This window comes from Ictidomys tridecemlineatus, chromosome 6 (assembly GCF_052094955.1).
Source record: "Ictidomys tridecemlineatus isolate mIctTri1 chromosome 6, mIctTri1.hap1, whole genome shotgun sequence".
Taxonomy (NCBI): domain Eukaryota; kingdom Metazoa; phylum Chordata; class Mammalia; order Rodentia; family Sciuridae; genus Ictidomys; species Ictidomys tridecemlineatus.
Window position 1 is genome coordinate 188,788,371 of NC_135482.1, and position 20,344 is coordinate 188,808,714.

A 20,344-nucleotide genomic window follows, 5' to 3' on the forward strand; every position below is an offset into this window, starting at 1 on the left:
TACCAAAAAAGCTTGCTGGGAATTTTAGTGATATTACATTAGTTCTATAGATAATTCAAAGAGAATCGACTTTTAAATAATATTAAGTCTTCTTGTACATGAACATGTTATATCTCCATTTGTTTAGGTCTTTTACATTTTTCTCATCAGTGTTTTATAGTTTTTAAATTTTTTTTTAGTTGTGTATGGATGGACTCCATGCCTTCCTTCCTTCCTTCCTTCCTTCCTTCCTTCCTTCCTTCCTTCCTTCCTTCCTTCCTTCCTTCCTTCCCTCCCTCCCTCCCTCCCTCCCAGTGCCTCACCTTGTGAGGCAAGTGCTCTACTACTGAGCCACAGTTCCAGCCCAGTGTTTTATAGTTTTTATCAGATAAATTTTGTATATATTTTGTTAGATTCATATCTAAGTATTTTGTGCTTTTTGGTATTGTGGAAGATAGTATTGAATTTTTATTTCCAATGATTGCTTAGTAGCATATAAATATACAATTGATTTTGTGACTCAGGATTTACTCAAAGAATGTTGGCATAGTTTAATATAAACAAGTGTTTTACAAGTAGTAAAGAAACATGCTAAACATCAGTAGGTCTCAGGCTGCAAAAATGGTCACCTATCATCTAGTCAGACCCATTCTTAAACACAGCAATGGCTTCTTCTTGTTCTTTTAGAAAGATCTGCATTTTAATTATGGTGTAACACATGGCCTAATATTTGCCACCTCATCCATTTTTTAAAAAAATATTGTCTAATTGTCAATGGATCTTTATTTATTTATATGTGGTGCTGAGAATCGAACCTAGTGCCTTATGCATGCTAGGCAAGTGCTCTACAACTGCACTACAATCCCAGCCCCAACCTCAGCCATTTTTTATGTGTGCTTTTAGTGCTAACTGTATTCACTGTGTTGTGTAGTGTCTCCAGAACTTTCTCATCAAAGTCTCTGTGTTTGGCTAAGTGCTGAGTCTTTGTATATCCTAAGTTATTTTTTCATTTCTATCACCTTTAGATGATTTTCATGGATGTAAATTCTTAGTTGAAATTCTTTCTGTCAGTATTTTAGTAATATTTCTTCAGTATCTTATTGAATCCCTTTTGTCTTTTGAGAAATGTGATATTGATTTGATTCATATTCCTTTGTGTTTGTTTATCTGTAGCCTTTGGAAGCTTCCAGAATTTTTCTCTTGTTCTCACCATCTCATTAAAATGTGTCTTACTGGGGCTGGGGATGTGGCTCAAGCGGTAGCGTGCTCTCCTGGCATGCGTGCGGCCTGGGTTCGATCATACACATACAAACAAAAAAAATGTTGTATCTGCCGAAAGCTAAAAAAAAAAAAAAAATTAAAATAAATAAAAAATAAAATAAAATGTGTCTTATTATAAATTATCTTTATCTAAACAGTTGGGATTTCCTTTTTGTTTTGAATATATATATTTTTTTAATTGTAGATGGACACAGTACTTTTATTTATTTTTATGTGGTGCTGAGAATCCAACCCAGGCCTCACGCATGCTAGGCAAGTGCTCTACCACTGAGCCACAACCCCAGCCCCAACTATTGGGATTTCTAAGAGACCTTTAATTGAAAAAAATTTTTTTGTATTCTTTAAGTGGCATTATTCTGTAAATATGTTCTCTTCATCTCTCCCAATTTAGCCTTTTAAGCTGACCCTGGGAAAGTTCCTCAGTCTGCTATATTTCTAGCTTGCTAATTTGTTCTTCAGCTGTGTGAATTGCACTATTTAGCCCATTGATGATATTTATTGTACTTAGTGTTTCCACAGTCGTCTTCTTTCTTTCCTCCCTCCCCACTCCCTCTTTTCTACCTTTGAATGCAGGGCCTAGGTTATACTAAGTGCACATGTTACCACTGAGCTATCCCCCAGCCCTGATTTCATATTTTTGATATTTTCTTTTGTATCTTCTAATAGTATAACAGTTAATACATTTTGTAACTTGGGGTTCATATGTTCTAAAAATTCTGCTTCCATTAGTAATATTGTTCAGTTTGTTGTTTCTCTTTCATTGTGATTGTGTTCCAAGGGTGTCTAGTGATTCTCATGTGAACTCATGTTCCCCTGAGGGGATTAAACTACTCTGGCAGTGTCACATCAGGTAAGAGGGGTCATGAGCTTCTAGGGTAGATGACCCACAGTCTCACAGAACCTTTGTTACCTACTCCTGTTTGCTGGCGTTCAATAAGCAATATTGAGAGGAAGCAGTTTCTATGTAGGGTAATTTCTATGTAAGGTAATTCCTGTCCTGGGGGAAAGGAAGGAGGGAGAGGAAAAGGTAGGTGTGGGATGCTCTTTCTTGTTGTTAATACCTGCCTTGCATGTGGCTGTGGACAGATTTATTGGAGATCTGATTATCTGCACCTTGTGACACCCTGTGACACTCCCACTCTGGAGCGGTTCTGTCTCTGCCTTTTTGGGCTGTATTCATGTGCAAGCTCTGTTAATCAGAAGACTTCTGAGTTTCTCCTCTTGAATTTTTCCTGAATTATCTTGATCATCTCCCTGTTTTCTCTGTTCTTTCTTCAAATGCTATTACTAAAGTTCTGCCACCTAGACAGGCCTAGTTGTAACTCCCCTGCCCCCATTTTATTTTTCTTTGTATTTTTGCTCTCCTTGCTGGGAGATTCCTAAGTTTTGTCTTCCAACTCTTCTAATTAATATTTTAAAATAAACCTTTATTGAAATATAACACATACGTGAAAAAGATGTGCACATGATTTCAGAGCTTATTGACTTTCTCCAAATGACAACCTTCTAAACACCATTAGTTGTACCTGGAAGTTCCACTTTTGCTGCCTCCCAGGTTCTACTTTATCCCCAAAGTCTATATATACTGACTTTTTACACCCCAGTTTAGCTTTGTCTGTGTTTAGTGCTAGGTTAAACCTTGTTTTCTCTGTTTAGTGTTTAGGTTTAAACCTTATGGAAGTGTAGGTTCTTTCTTTTAGCTTATGTTCAGTTTCATCTGTGATGCTGTGCAGTCTTGCACTGCTCTCATCACTGGTGGAGTGTTGTGGGGCATGAGCACACTGTTTGTTCCCCTGGCTGTTAATGGACATTGGCGGTGTTCATGACTTGGGGTATTACCAGCACTTTAGTCGCGTGGGTGTACAGGTTTCTGTTGGGTATGTGCCTGGGAGTTGAGCTCCGGATCACCGGGTAGACACATGCTTAGCTTTAGAAGATGTTGCCCTTTCCCTGTGGTCAGGAGCTTTGGAACAGCTTGCCTGCCTCAAGTGGTTGTGGTCAGGATTTCACTGCTTATCTGCAGGCTTCGTTTGGACTGAGGACCATGGTGACTTACTTGTGTAGCGTGGTGGTGGGTAGGGAGCCTTGGTCGCTTGGGTGGAGCCGCCTGGTGTCTTCATGACCGGGCAGCCAACTCCCCTAGGGTGAGCCAGCCAGAGCACAGCAGTCCTTTCAGTTTTTGTCATACTGGTGCTTGTGTGGTGATCTTCACTGTGGGTTTAGTTCGCATTTCCTTGACAGCTAATGAGATCAAGTACTTTTTCGTCTTTTGATTTATTGTTTTATTTTTAATATTTATATCCTATGTTTAATTTTCAGTAGGTCTTTGCATTTGCTGGATATTCGTGTTTTCCTGACATCCTGTTTTAGTTTCATGGAGACAGTAATTTTTATCTTCTCATGATATTAAGGATCGTTTCCAGATCCCAACAAGGTTTTCATTTTTCTACAGTTTCTGTTTCTTCTGAATTCCTTTTGATTTTCAGTTATTGTCTGAACTCTCAATCCCCCAGATATCTACACCATTTCCAGAGAGTCTACCTCCAGGCCTTGCTGGGACAGGGTGAAGCAATGAGGGGTGTTTTCCAGCATCTGTTCAAGTCCAATGCCATCCACCTGGAGCTAGTTTGAGATCACACAGAGTGAAGCGCTGAGCCTCAAGAGACTGCCTCCACTTGAGATGTCAGCCACAAGTCCCAGGCTGCCTGTACTTCTCGTCAGACTGGCTTTAAGTGGAGGGTTGCCATGACCCCTACTCCCACCCCCATGATCTATCCCATGTTTGATAATTTGCTAGAGCAACTCTCAGAACTCAGGAAGGTACTTTACTTACATTTTCTTTTATTTCAAATGACATAATGCAGGAACAGCCAATGGAAGAGATGCACAGGACAGGTGTTAGGGCGCAAGTACAAAGCATTAGCCCTCTCCAGCAGGCCACCCTCCCTGAATCTCAGGGTTCAGGCTTTATATATAAAGTGCTATCTCCAGGTACCCCCACCCCTGGTGGCTGGTGGGTGGGGCTCGAAGTCCCAGCCCTCTAATCACTTGGTCTTTCTGGTGACTGACTCCATCTGAGGCTAACTGGGGCTGTACCCTAAGTATCCCCATCTACTTAACTCGGATGTGGTTGAAAGAGGTTTGTTATGAGTAAGAAAAGACACTTCTTTTTCCCTGGAAATTCCAAGGGTTTAGGAGCTCTCTGCTAGGAATGGGGGCCAAAGGCCAAATACCTTTTCATATTGTATACCAGACAGGCAGTAGGTGGGTGAGTGGTGGCAGGGTTCAGTGTTCTGATAGCCTCTCATCATTCTGGAAAAGCTGGTACTGCACCCTTGGGGAGCTTGAAGGTTAGGTCTCTTCTCTGATTTCACAGGGTTTAATGTTTGGCTTTTTCAGGTTTGCCACTGTTATTAACCATTGTATTTCTGTATTCCAGCCTGTGAAAACATTTATGATCATCAGTTCTTCTTTATCTTTGTGGGTTTATGTCTTTAAAAAATTATTTCAATGTAATTCTTATGAGACTTTGGGGGAAGAATAGAGGAAATAAAATAATGTACTCAATCTATCATGTTTAACTGGTGGTATTGTTTTCTTAAAACGCATGTGTTTTAAGAATACTTGCAATTGTGACATCAGACTTTCTCTCCATTGTTTGATTTAGGCTTCCTCTATAAATATTCAAAAATTTTATTAGGATGGTTTTACGTTGTGTTATTCTCCAACAGTGTTCTTTTACTCAAAGCAGATTTGAAATCTGCTCTGATGTCTTATTCTGTTAGTCTGTTTCCTAGGACTTTTAGTATTTTGGTCGATTTGTCTCTTTTCCCCTCACACCTAGTCCATGAGCATCTTTGCACATAGTCGTTGGAGCATCTGCATACCAGTCTGGGGGTGGAGGGTGTCCAGGGAGTCCAGGGAGTTTGGCAGGTTTCAGTATCCGTGTACAGGAACCTAATGTTCTCATTTCTACAAATACCACTTTCTGCCAGGATGTTTTCTAATAGTCCCACCACAGAGGGCTTGTACTTCTGACCTTCATGAGGAGATTACATGATTATTACAGATCTTGGTCATGACTCTTTCCAGTTGTGCCTCTGCATTGCACAGTCTAGCACAGGCAGTCTAGGACTGCGCAAAGGTGACTCAGGAGGCTAAGAAACAAGGACTGTGGTGGTGCCAAACTTATTTTGTGGACTAATTTGGTTATTTATATTTACTTAAAAAAATCAGTCATAGAAACTTTATGTAAATTCTTTACAACTTTGTAGCCCTGTGTTTAGACTGCAGTGTTGTGCGTGGTAGGCAGTGGTGTTCACTGTCTTGACAGTGCTGAGAGGTAGGGCCGTCTAGATCAGGGCCAGTGCAGAGCATCAGCATACCTACAGCCATCTGTGGTCACTTCAGTATCAACCGTTGGAATACTTTTAAGGGAAGTGGGTATTGTGGGCAAAGTTAGCGATAAGTGACAGTTAGCTTTCTAAGTTACTTGTCCCTGGGTTTGAACTTGTGCTAAATATTTAATATATAAATAATCATCATAGGTATTTACATTTTAAGTAAATCTAGTGAGTGGGCTGGAGTCTTTGTGTGGACCAGGAAAAAAAATCATCATCATAGCTTGAAAGATGATCTATATCTTTAATTCAGAAGCAGAGTGGTATTTCCAGAATAAAGGTGGAGCCACGAGGGCCTGCAGATTTGAAATGATCACATCAGCATGTTTAAAATAATAGATGATGGAGCTGGGGATGTGGCTCAAGTGGTAGCGTGCTCGCCTGGCATGCGCGGGGCGCTGGGTTCGATCCTCAGCACCACATAAAAATAAAATAAAGATGTTGTGTCCACCGAAAACTAAAAATAAATATTAAAAAATAAAATAAAATAATAGATGAGGTGAAGTAAACTAACAGGCATTTTGTATTTCCATTCCTCCTCTTATTTAAAAAGAAAACTGTTAAGTTGGTCTGGTTGTATCTGTTTTACTGGTAAGAAAACTGTTTTTAGAGTAGGAAATCTGCCCAGGAACGCGTAACTCAGCCGATAGAGAGAGACTTTGAACCTAGATCACTGGAATCCAAAACCCCAGTGCCTTCCAGACAAAATACAACAGTAGAGGTGGACAGGTCAGGGCTCATCCTGTATATCAGCTTGTGATTACTTCTGAGTGTTGACCATGGCCAAAAGGACCTCCTGTCCTTAATGAGGGGCTCAGTATGAATCTGTTTTAAAGCTTTGGGTTTTAAGCTGTTCTCTTTTCCTACTGCTCCCAACCCACCATCTTTTCTTCTATCCCCTACCTCACTCCTTATCCCACTCCTCGTATTCTGCACCTTGCCCATGTCCCCTCCTACCACAACCTGTTGGTTTGATGAGGCTGGCCAGAGGTTTTAATACAAGTGCTCAACATGATGCCCAGAGCAAAGTCGACAAATGAAAGATATATTTCTCAAGATTTTTATTTAGAATGTGGGATGTGGGAGAGATAGCCACCGTTCGATGGTTTCAGGAAAAGCTTAAAGGTCACTTTTCAAGAAGCGGTCTTTTCACCTCCGCCTGCAGACCAGGTCACAGTCTCTTGTGATACGCTTTCTCAGAGCATTTCTAAGTAACATATAATGAATGGCTTGATACCTTTCTCTTCCACCAGAATAAAAACCTTATGCAAGCAAGGGACCATGTCATTTTTACTAATGTTGCCTTGGTGTCTCAGTCTGCTTGGGTTACAGTAAAAAAAAAAAAAAAAAAATACCATAGACTGGGTGCCTTGTAAACAACAGAAATTTATTTCTCATTATTCTGGAGACTGGGAGGTTCAAAATCAAGGCACTAGCACCTTCAGTGGTTGGTGAAGCCCTGTGCAGCCAGAGTGTGCCTCTCCTGCCACATGCGTGGAGACCTTCCTGGTTCACAGCCGACTTCCTTTTCTCCGGGCCTCACATGCTAGAAAGGAGGAGAGGTTTCTATGGGACCTCTTTTATAAGGGCACTAATTCCAGTCATGAGGATTCCACCCTTGTGACCCAGTCACTTCACAAAGGCCCTGCCTTCAGCTGTTCTCACATTAAGATTTGGGGGACACACCTGGCAGTTGGTAGCACTTGGTTAATACAGTGGCTTCCACATAGTGGGCCGTATGTTGGGTGGATGGATCAGATCCACTGATGGATCTGAATGAAAAGTTTTTGGTCTTTTAATTCCATTCTATCTCCTTTTGTTTGTGATTCCCTGTCATTATGATACCATTGTCTGCACCACCCCATCCCCCAATTTTATCTCTAAAGGAGGTCTGATCTTATTCCTTTATACCTCAAGAAACTTCCTGTGGCATCAAAGTTGAACTCCAGCTGACATTTCCAGCCTTGTTTTCTGTCATTTTCCCCTTGTGCTCAGCACACCAGCCAAATCTCACTGTTACTGCTACCTGTCACTCCTGGGCCATTTCAAGCCTCTCTGTATTCATTATGCTGACAATTCTGGTCACATCTTTTCTGTCTTTGCTCAGCAAACTTCTGCCAAGCAAGCCTGGATGAGCCCCTTTAGGTCTCTCTGTCCTGAAGCCCTACCCGAGCCAGAGTGCACCCTCAGCACCTTGTGCTCACAGGTGACTTGGTGCTTGGAAGGCACGTAGGACCTTTATGACTTGAGATTGTAATTTAACTAGCCAGTGTCTCAGCTTGATCCTTTTGAGAGAGCAGGATCTTATTCTCTCTTCTAGCTCCCTAAGCATGGAGTAGTGAAAAGGGTGTTCTTCAAGACCAGAGGTTAGTGCGATTGAAATTTGACTCTGCCGCATATGCTAGTTGCTCTGATTATTCTTTTGCACTAATCATGGATGCCCCACTTTCCCTGTCCCTCCTATCTCTCTTCCTTCTTGGTGCTTCAAATCTGTTACTCATAAAAAATATACAAAAGTTGAATTTCAAATTTGGATTCACTGCTGGGGATGTAGCTCAGTGACAGAATGCATGCAAGTCCCTGGGTTTGATTCCCAAACACCACACACACACAAATTAGGGTTCAATGACTTTTTTAAAAATTAGAGCATTATAGTTACACATAGTAGTTGGGTTCATTTTGACAAATCATATATGCATGGAATTTGATTTACTCCATTTCAATCTCTGTTCCTGCATCTTCCCTTCCTTCTTCCTTCCTCCTATTCTCCTTCCTCTACTCTACTGATCTTTCTTTCACTCATTTATTTATTTTTGATTGGTGCTTTTTACATATACATGAAATTTCCCGTAGTACATTTATATATATGCATATAACATGATTTTGTTAAATTCATTCCTTATTTCCTCTCCTTTCTTGCCCATCTTCTCTCCCTTCAGTGATATTTTTAAAGGATTGAAATGTGATTGTATGAAATCATTTCCAGAATCTTACCTAGAAACACATAATCCACTAAGTCTTATGTTCTCAGAATATCTCCTTTCGCAACCAAAAAGTTCTCAAACTTTCAATTCAGTTCATTGTTTGGGTGTCTGATACTGCGTGCCCAGCCTTGTGCTTAGTGCTGAGTTAAACCTTAGCATTCAGTGAGTACACCCCTGCTGTGTACTGATCCTCAGAGTGTGCACAGTGATGTGCCAGATCAGTCCTCAAGGAGTCCTGGATGGTGGAAGCTCTCATCACCTTTGAGGAAGCAACTCAGAAACCTGCAGCACCATTTTTCTTCAAAGTGGTGGAGAAAAGTCACAGTGGTAGAAAGTATGGACCTAGAAGAATTGGCTGTTTTTGCTTTATTTATGCATTCGGCATTGTCTGAGGATTGGTTAGGAAAGGAGAATGCTAATCACCTTCGTCAAGACATTAGTAATGTTTGAAGCCCTGTGCCTTTGGAATCAAAGTGATACCGCCAGTGATGAAAATCGTTCAGGGCTGAATTCCGTTTCCCCAATGTGAAGACTGAATCCCCAAGAAACGCAGGGGCAAGTGTAGAAAGCAGGTTTTATTTAAAGGATAGAACAAAGGCAGACTCCTTTGCAGAGAAGGGGTCCAGAACTGATATCCAAAGAAATATGGGTGTCCTGTCACTTTCTTACATTTTAGAATTTCTTCATTCTCATGGCCTCTCCTCCTCACTGTCCTTCAAAACTGACTCATGATTAAAGTGACTCCTGAACAAAAGGTGGGCCAAGGGCAGGAATGAAGCCACTGAGGGGTCCAGACAGGAAGGGCGCAGCCCAGGAGGCATTCATTAACAGCCTCTTGTGGGGAGGAACAGTCCTTCTTACCCACCCATGCAGGTGACTTTTGGCCACTGGTGAGGAGAAGAGGGATGTGTCCTGAAGATATTAACATTCCATTCCCTTTGAATCAGCTTCCATCTTGCCAACTTGACCCCCCCATCATCTGTCTACACTTACTGCCTGACCTTTATTCTTGCTTCAAAAGTGGCATGCAGTTACCCATGGAGACTGATGGTTAATGTAAAAGGCATCTTAGGCTTTTAGCACTGCAGGGATTTCCCTCGTAGTCTCAGTGGCTTGAGTGTCTTTCCAGGGGACAGATTTAATGTATCCTGTTAAAAAGGGTTTATAAGTTTTCACCAGAAAGTTGGGTGAAGCCACATGATCTGTGATTTCATATTTGAATATGAAGGGTGGTGCCCCAGTTGACCTAGACTAGAGTTTTCTCACCCATAACACTGTGGTATTTGGGCTTTATGACTCTTATCATGGGGGGCTGACTTGTGCATGGCACGTTGTTTAGCACCCCTGGCCTCTATCCAGTGGATACTAGTAGCTGTTTCCCCAGTCGTGACAACAAAAAATGTCTCCAGATTTTGCCAAATGACACGTCAGAGGCAAAATTGACACTGATGGCAGATGAGAGTTTGCGTGGTACAGCATCGTAAACAGAGCCTTGGAAAGAGTTAGCCCCCACACTCAGGAGTTCATTGCCTGTGAAACAATTTGAGCTCTCTTAACCAGTTAGAATATTTCTAGTAGTTGACTAAAATAGGGTTGGTTGAGGCTATTAGTAAAAATTTGTTTCAAACAAGTTTAACATCTGTTTTCATTTCTGCTTTTGTAAGTTGCTTTGCTACCCAATTCCTTTATTTTAGCTATCTTCCTCTTGGGGCTTAAAATATTTTGAGTATGTCAAAATTTCCAGCCTAATAGGAAATGTTCTTTGTTCAAACAGGAATAAAAGAAAAGTATTAGTAACTGTTAGGATAGGATGATGGGAAGTTTAATGCTGGTTAAGTCAGAGTCAGGTGGTGGCAAAGTAGATCATTTAATGATAAAGGGAACTAGAAGTCTGGTTGTATTCAAGATTCACTTCCTGTTCTTGTTTATCGTTGGAAAGTTGCGCCTTATGAAAGATTTTAGATTCAGATCATTGTAGTATTCTAAGAAAAAAATTTCAAAATGCTAACCATGCCTTGATAACCATAGCAAAATACACAACACACAAAAATAATCTCATATCTATTTTAGGATTGAGTTTTTGTCCTTGTTGTATGTTGGGTTCTGAAATATCTATGCACTTCTGTTATCTGTGGTTAAAGAAGGCCTGACGAGTTTTCAGAGCACAGTGTGCCTGCTTGGGCTGGACAGTTTGTGGAATAATTAATGAATCCTGACTGATGCAGTAGAAAGGGAATTGATTATTAAAGCAGCACAGAGAATCTGAGATTGGGCATAGAAGCAATCCTAGATGTTGCAGAGCTAGAGTCAGCACTAATTTCCCCTCTCCCCTAAAATTATTCATTTACTTTACATTCAGTACTGACAGCACATAGGCAGAGAGGTTCTGAGGGCACCTGTCTGTATTATTTTCAGCTTTCATCTCAGTGTCTAGGCAATTGCTGGCTCCTGCAGTAGGCATTTAACAAACGCTTGCTGCTTGTTAAGGCAAGGGATATGGAATATGTCTTAACCAGACCAAGGATATGTTTGTCAACATCAGTAACAACATGGAAAAAAATACCGAGAAATATTTTGAAATATGAAGATTATTATTATTTTTTATGGTAGAATTTATTCTTAAGAAATCTTAACAAATATTATTGAATAGCTGTTGTACTACAGAGCCTAGTTTTACCATGCTCCTACTTTAGGTGAATGTCCACCACAATCTTGTAGGATACTGGTGTGTTGTGTTCTCTGCGGGGAGCAGAGGCTCTGAGCACTTACCAGTCACTGGGCTGTGGCTGCTTAAATGGGAGACTGGAAGGAAATCCACACCCATGATTCTTTTTTTTTTTCCCATTTTATTTTAGTTGCAGATGAACACAGTACCTATTATTTTTTTTTATTTATATATGGTGCTAAGGATTGAAGCCAGAGCCTCACACATGCTAGGCAAGTGCTCTGCCATTGAGCTACAACCCCCTCACACACACTCTGACTCGTTCCCCTCCAGAAAGTATGCCTTAATGCTACTTTCTTTTGTAAGGCAAAAAGTCTAAAAGTCTAATTGGGGTCATCTATTTACTATACCAGAAATAATTCAGATATATAAACTTTTAGCAAACTGAGGCTTTCTCTCTATTTTTCAACTGTGGGGATATAGATGCTTGTATGTTAGTCTCTGGGAGGCCGAGGCAGGAGGATTGCAAGTTCAAAGGCAACCTGTGCAATTTAGTAAGACCCTATCTCAAAATAAAATAAAAAACAGGGTGGGGATGTAGTTCAGTGGTAGAGCGCTTGCCTTACTAGCACATGTGAGGCCCTGGTTTCAATTCCCAGTACTGGGCGGAAAAAAAGTAAATGTTAGTGTTCAAAGACAACTTTTATGTTGTGTTCAAATTTTGCCGCTAAAATGAGAAGTATAAATAAGCCAACACACTATAAAAAGAGTTTCAGATGATATTTGCGGGGTGCCCCAGAGAATAGGATCTAAAGAAGCCCTCAGCTACAGGATACTTGGGTCATTTAGCCATTGATTTTGTTTTAATTTAGTGGCTAGAAGAAACTATACTGTTTCTCTTCAGTAACTTCCAAATGCTGCTGCTTATGTTGCATTATTTTTTAAAATTTTAAAATAAATCAAGCTTCTAAAAAGTTGCCATAATAGGACAAAGAATCCACTTGTACTCTCAGCCCAGATGCCCGGATTATTAACACATTCTAAATTTTCTTTATCATTTTCTTTCTGGGCACTTGTGATATTTTTCTGCATCATTTAAGAGTAAGTTTTACACATGATGTTCCTTTACTCCTAAGTACATCAATATGTGTGACTTTATTCATATTTGGCAATTATACAAACATAACCTGTTCTTTGTCAGTTACTTTTTTCGCCATCAGCCCCCTTACTAGAACTTGTTGAAGCTCTGTTGAGACTCCCCACATGTGCTCTTAGCGTGTAAATGTGGCCACTGTGCGTCCCCTTCTCACATCATTCGGGTTGCTGCAGTTACCCGAGTAGAGACAGAGATTGGTAACCCATCTCTGTCCCTCTCTCTCTGAATCCATCCCTGAACCTCTACTTCCACCCTTGTTGTAACAAGTGTGGGAATGTGTTAGAGGCTATACTTACCATTATAAAAACTTATTACAGAAAATGTCAAACATTCACAAATGCTGAGAAATAGCAGAATGAATGCCACGTACCTGTTATCTTGTTAGCATTTTGTCTGCCACACAAACTTCAAATAATTCCCTAATGAGACACTTTTCCCTTTAACTGTTTGCTCCGTAAATTCTCAGTATCCCCTAACCCTGTGCCTGAGACTGACCATTCTTTTTCTGGGTCTCTGAAGAGATCTTGTGGGGACAGACACAGTCACATACCAGGCTTCAGGTAGAGCCTAGGAAAGATTGTTGAGACTAGAAACAAAGACTGCTTCCATTTCTTGTCATGTGAGTGTCAGGTGTGTGAGGTTAATGCCTTCTCTTTACACTTGTTCTTTAAATAAAACCAGTAAGATCAAATTCATGACCTTCTTCTTACCCTTGCTCCGCTGATGGGGCACAAATCGGCAGTAATGCTTGAGATGTCTCTGGAGACACTTGCAGTAGGTCTCAGTCATTGTACGTGATAGGTAGTGAATGATAGCACAGGATGCATCCATCTTTTTAAGCCCTCCTACAGGCAGGCACCCTAATGTTGCCACTACATACCAAAGTGGGGGAAGGGGCTTTCACTGTGGGACCTGAGGGGAAGGCTGTGGATTGCTATCCTCAGGCAGAAAGGACACATTAGAATGTTACTTTTTTTAGACGATTCAACCTTTTTGTAGTCCCCCTGTGGTTTCAGTCTGACATACTCTTTTCTTCTCAAAACCTACATGGGAAAAGTTATTCTTACAAGTTATAGAAACCAGAAATAAAGATTCTCACGCTCTGAGAAGATGGAAAAAGGACAATCAAAAAATACTTAAATTCTTGTTTCTGATCAATTACAATAGGTCCTTTAGGGGACAGAAGGTCATGGGACTCCTGCCCAGGACTGGCTTGCAGGTTAGTTATGTAGACAAGATATCTAAAAAGTATTAGTAGCAAGGAGAAGAAACACAGAAGCTTTGGTTTTTGAGGAAGATTAGCTATTAAGACAAAAATTGTGTTCTGTATTTCTCATCTATATTGCCTTCTCATATAATTTCTTCTAACAACTGTAGTGTTGCAGAGATTTCTCTTCAGTTTGAATATGCACTGTCAGAGATAAGTAAGTGTAAGTAGACATATGTGCCGTTTTTATATGTGGAAGAAACTGGAAAAGCTGGTGGTCCTCTGATACTGTCAGCAGAAAGCAAAAAGAAATCCTGACTGAGGCAAATGTTGTTCTAGTTTCTACTGTAAAATATTTCTCATGATTACTATTTTAGTACCAAGCATGTGTTAGTTACCTACTGTGCCTAACAAATAATCACATGCAATAGCATAAGTCTCATGTCCACTTCCATTCGTTTTATTAATGTAGAGTATGTGGCTAATGTGTGACAGCCTGTTGTCAACATGGTTTCCGACATGAACTTGTCCACGTTCAAGGAGCTGTAGTCACAGCTGCTCAGGAAAAGTCAGTGTCTGCCCCAGTGGAGTCTTATGTTTTAGCTGAGGAAGGGACACAAGCATGAAGTATAAGCCCTAGGCTATCTGATGGCCAGCAGAGAGCTGACAGATTATCTAACACTGGCTTCCCTGAGCGTAAAACCGAGGCCCAGAGAGGCTCAAAGACTGGACAGAGTGGGTCGGAGCTGGGTCACAGCCAACTAGAACCAGGCTTCAGGAGCCCAGGAGTTATTTGTCCTATTATTTATAGAGTTTTTTCTTCCTTTGTCTGAGTTCAGGCTGTCTGATGTAGACTTTAAAAGCCAAATGAGTTGAAGACAGGAAGTTTGGATGTAGGTGTAAACAGTAAGTTAAGGGAAAAGTAATCCATCCAGTGAGAACCTAATGTGTATTCTCTTCTTGGAAGAGAGACAAAACTAACCAGACTGACTTGAAAGGCACATACTGGGCAATGCAAAGAAATTGGCTTGGAAGGATTGAAAGTGTAGGGGAGGAAGTGGGACTTCCATGCTGTAGACTCTGGGGAACTTGTCTCCATCCTTGAGTGTGAAAGGACCCAGTGAAAGTGGGATGAGGGGAAGATGAGTTTGTGTGCTAGAAGGATTGTCTGCATTTTCTTTTCCTATATTCTGTATATTGGTTTTTCCTTCCAAGTAGGTTAAACACTCTATCAATCAGAGTGGGCAACACTCTACAGCCCCACGGGATGCAGCCACAAATGCATCCTGGAATCCAGAGGCTTAACACTTGAGTGTACTGCTTGTGTGCCCTGCTCATTCAACACAGGTGCATAGGGTGGGAGTTCTGCACTTACTCATTCAGGGACCCAGGCTGACCAAGGTCCACCATCCAGAGCATCACTGCTCACAGTGGCAAGAGAAAAGAGCTGGATAGAATATGTCATCACTTTCTCACTTCACCCTGGAAGTGATATATATCACTTCCCTCAACTCATTGGCTAGAAGTAGTCACATCCCCCCACCCCCAATCCAGCAAGGGAACAGTATTTCTTTCAAGACTCTTTGAGGGACATGTAATACTACTCGTTTAAGAGAGAAAATGTAGTGATAAGAGTGCATAGCTAGGTGCAGTGGTGCACACCTGAAATCCTAGCAACTAGGAGGTTGAGGCAGGAGAATCACAAGTTCAAGGCCAGCCTGGACAACTTCATAAGAACCTATTTAAAAATAAAAATTCAGAAAAGAGTTGGAGCTGTAGCTCATGGCAGAGTGATTGCCTAACACATGTGAGGCCCTGGCTTCAGAGTGAAGACCCAGAGCCATACTGCCGGGATCCAGAACCTGGCCTCTCCAATGACTAGGACCTTGGGAAAGCCACACACCTCCCTAGCAAGTTAGTTTCATAGTCTATGAAATGGGGGCAGAGAGAAAGACCAGCCTCACAGAGCTACTGTGACGCGTCTGAGCTTCCCATGAGTGCTTGGAGCACTGTGCTGTACAATCGCTGGCAGGTGTTATGGTTGGTATTATTAGTGTAATATGCTGGCTTCCTGGACAGTGTCCTAAAGGAGCCTAAAGTTCTGACTCTGGTTGAGCAGCCAGACGGGAAGAGTGGTGGCAATCTAGGTATGGCTGGCTTGTGTCTAGACAATGGTGGTGACATTGGGTAAAGAAAAGATGGACAGGAGAGTGCAGGAGGAGTAAAACCAAGCAAGGCTTTGCTCACTGCTAACCCCCCTGGATGTCAGGAGGCTGTGAGTGGCTGGGAGAGTGAAGGTGGAGTCTTCAGGCAAGTAGGGGCCACGTGGGGAAATGGGCTGATGTAAGATGTAGAAGTGGGGAGAGGGACAGGCACAGGCGGCTGTAGGAAATGCAGGCATGTGACCCGGGCAAGAGGAGGAACTGGAGCTAGTTCTTGTTGAGCACATTTCAGTAATGGTGACAAGGGACTGCTCCTAGTCATTGACTGGCTGCAGCCCTGGGCCAGAAGGTTTGAGTTTAAATCCCAGCTCCAGCATACCACGGGCCTGGCACCCAGCCTCCTGTCAGCATGGTGGGGATGATAAGCACACCAGCTCAGGCGGGGGTTAAGTGACATGCTGCCTGTGCCGTGGTAAGAAGAGTGTGTGGTGACTGATGGGTAACGGTCATTCTTAGCTCACTGAGGTTTTAATGAACAGAAATGTGGGGCTTTCTTCTAAGTGATGAGTTTTTCTGAGTGTAATGCTTAGAACTTCCATTGGCAGCAGTCTGGTGAATACTCATGGGCATGGTTGGTCCCACATCATTTCTAGTCTTCATGCCTTCATTTCTGATTCTTAACCTGAATAGTCAGTCAGTGAACACGTATTTTTAGCTTTTCAGAGAATAACAGATTACAACAGACTGAAAAGTAACCAAAGTAGAGCGTTTAAAAGGCTAATTTAAGATCAGTGCTTCCCCTTTTAAAATTGCACACCACTGTTGGCTGGTTGGTAGGAGCCACTGCCCTCGCCCCTTGAGTTATGAAATTACCTCCAAGCAGAACATACTGCTCTATCTAATTCTATTAATAATTTGCTGTTTAATTGCCTCTGTTTTTTAATATGTCTAGTTTAAGTTGCAGAGTCTTCTAAGGCACACACGTCTCTCCTCAGGGGCACGTGCAATCTAGCATTTATGGTATTTCTTATCATTCCTCTGAGAAATTAAGAACGTCCCAGGTATTCCCGTAGGGCTGTAGAGTGTGGCCAGTGATAGTACAAGACACGTGCCATTCTGTTCAGTGGGTACTTGAGAACTCTATCGGCCGATGCTGTGCCAGCTCCTGGTACATAGCAACCAGGGCCTTGTCCTCAAGGGGTTATAAATAGCCCATCCAAGTTCATAAGCTATTGTTGAGTCATTTGTCCCATTATTTAAAGATTATATACTCTGCTGGCATAAATGATACAAGTCAGCCTCTCATACTTTTTCTGGGTCCACATGATTTATTCTTTTTTGTTTTTGGCAGTGCTTGGGTTTGAACCCACTTGTGCTCTGTCACTGAGCTTTTATTTTTTATTTTGAGCCAGTCCGTCCTTCCTTCCTTTCTTTTTTTTTTTTTTTTTTAATCATTTTGAGCCAGGGTCTTGCTAAGTTGCTGAGGCTGGCCTTCTACTTGTGATCCTCCTGCCTCAGCCTCCTGCATTGCTGGATTACGGGTGTGTATCATCCCTCCTAGCTTCAGTTCTGTCTTCTTTATGGCTAGAATATCGAGTTATTCTTGTTGCTGCCTCCTTGACAGCTGCTTTTCTGGATTTAGTATGGGCAGCCCCCCCTGCTCATGTTGTCCACAGAATTGTGGAAGGGAAGAAATCACATAACATATGGCCTGTTTCTACATTTTTGAGCTCTTTAGGTATACCTGATGTCATTTCTTGTTATTCTTATACCACCACTGACTAGTTGATACATGTAATAGTTTTAAACTGAGTAGCTTTAAGGGTTTAAGAAACTTTAACCAAATGATCTTTTTAGAAATAAAAGTATTATGAAAGAAATATGGCCATCTGCCATAATAACTATCTACTTCCCCAAATGGAGTTTTCCTATCTCCCTATTTTATTTAAACTTGTAATGTATTAATTGATTCATTTAGAAAATACTTATAAGTTATAATTTACCGCTCCCCCACCACACCCTTTGGTCTTGGGAATCAAATCCAGGGGTGCTCAACTACTGAGCTACATCCCCCCCCCCTTTTTTAAATTTTGATACAGGGCCTCATTAAATTGCTGAGGCTGGATACAACTTGTGATCCTCCTTCTTCAGCCTTCCAAGTAGCTGGGATTATAGGTGCTCACTGTGCCCAGCACAGTTTTTAAACAGATGTATATCACCTCCTTTGTTCTGTAACAGAATACAAAGATTGTCTAGCACTGCCTCTGTGCTCCAAGGTTACCTACTACTGGTGAAGGGACTGTGCCAGCAATAAAAGTGAAGTTAACTAACAATACAAGATGATGCGAGAGAGCCCTAGGTCATGGTGAGTGACCGCTGGGTGAATGGAGTAGGCCGTGAGGCCTTGGGAAGGAGAGAGAAGGGCTGAGTTTGACTGACTATAGACTTAGAAAAGATTATTTGGAGATTTGTTTAGAGTTTACCTTTTTGTCGTAGGCTACTGAAATCTAGATACCATCATGTTTATAGGTTGTGGTGAGGTGGAAGTGAAAGGTGGGAAACTTAAGGTAAAAGAATGTACTGTTCCTTTCTTCGCCTGGTCTTACCGTTACCCCTGGCAACAGCTGACTGTTCTGGGAAGGAATGTGTCTTTCCTTCCATAGGCTTCAGTCAAGAACTCTGACATCTTGATACTACCAGATTGGATGCTGAAACAGCAAGAAGACAACCGGAATTTTGAGGAAAAAAACTTACTGTATCCAATAGTTCGTACATGGCAGAAGTAAAGTCAGTGTTCCAGGAAGTTCTTCCAAACCAAGGGCAGCTGTTTGTGGAAGGTATAAGCACAATGGTGCTCTGTAAACCCAAACTTTTACCCTTACAGTCTTTGACTCTGGAAAAACTGGAGAAAATGCAGCAAGCAGCACAGTTCACTAACAAGAAATGTCAGAAAAAGAACACAACAGCAAATAACCCATTGATGAGACTTACCATAGGGAACACCCTTCCTTACCTACCTACCACTTAGTAATTAGAAAGTGTTCTGCAGCTATATGCTGAAAGTAGGATTTAATAAAACTGGTAACAGTCATACTCACGTAAATGAAAATAAAATTCCCAAGATTGGTAAAACTTGTGAATTTAAACCGTGGTTTGTGTTGACCGCAAGCAGTTGAAACTCTGAATTGAATCTCACAGAATTTTCTTTGACTCATGTTTTTAGAATTTCAAATTGTTCTTCATTCCTATTGTTATCAGTTTTAAATTTACAGGCACAAATGACTAATTGTAACTTTTATATACAGAGGATCTTTGCATGTTTATTAAATACCTGAATTTGAAGATTAAAAAAAAAATATGCTGTTCCTCTGTCAAGTGCTAGAGGTATTGACCTCCTTGTGTGAAGGAACCTAAGAACTGGTCCCATGAGCACCTTGTCATTGGCTCATCTGCAGGATGGTCTGTGTTCCAGTGTAGTCTGGAACTGGTTTACCATCAAGAGCCTCAGACATTGAGGAGGCTCAATGTCTTTGTTTCTAGTTTTCCTTTAGTTGTCTTCACAATGGTTTATTTTTAGACATCTGACTCAAATGACCACCTCGTGCCACCTTGCACAAAATATCTAGTGCTTACCCTTTGTTTCCTTCCACTTGGGAAAGTTTATAGATGGAATGAAGGCAAGGTAGTTAGATCCCAACTTTTGTCCATGCAGTCTCGTCTATCACCTATTTCTAGGAGGCATTTCAAAGGCCATGTGGCTTTTTGTGAAGTTAATATAACACAGATCTGAACTATACATCAACCATTGTTGCACCAACCATTAAGATTAATTTCTTTATGGGGTAAAAAGTGAGCAAGATTAGAATTTGAAATAGAGTGAGGGTCTAAAGCCCAATACAAATTTAAAGTATGACTTATGATATAGTCTTTGTTTCTTTAGCTTCTGTTATCAAAATTAGTATCATTGTCAATTGAGATAACCAACCATATTGAGGAAATTTCAGCGACTTTGTAATCCATTCTGAGCAGTCAAACAGATTGAGCTTAGAAAGGAACTACTGTTTGTACTGAGGTATTTATTTGAGCAAGTGTATAGTGTTGTAAAGAATCCTGAGAACCCTTATAATTTTATATTTTACTTCCTGTCTTATCTAGGCAAGTATCAACCATACACTCTACTGTTCACCCCCGCCCCTAGCCTTTCTTGTAATCCAGACTACAGAAACATAGATACAAGGTACAATCAATCTGGGAATAAAAAAGAATTTTCCCCATGGGAAATGATGATCCCCTATGGACCCAAGGGAAGACAAACATATATGCTTATTTTTTACCCCTAAGGAGAATTTAGCAAGTGACTCCTTCTCCCAGTGGATACCTCCCTATTTCTGAGCAGTGGCCCTTAAATACTACCCTGACTGTGTGGGGAAAGGTGGACACCTGTGTTGTCTCAGTCACCATCATCATTTACAATATTGCTTTTTGAATATACCTGTTCCTAGTTTTACTC

At 41.2% G+C, this 20,344-nt stretch overlaps 1 protein-coding gene across 2 annotated transcripts in view; it reads left to right on the top strand.

The window, feature by feature from the left end:
- Ubac2 (UBA domain containing 2) overlaps window positions 1-20,344 on the top strand; it is a 159,389-nt gene that overhangs the window by 57,936 nt on the left and 81,109 nt on the right. The gene's annotated exons all lie outside the window — the stretch shown is intronic.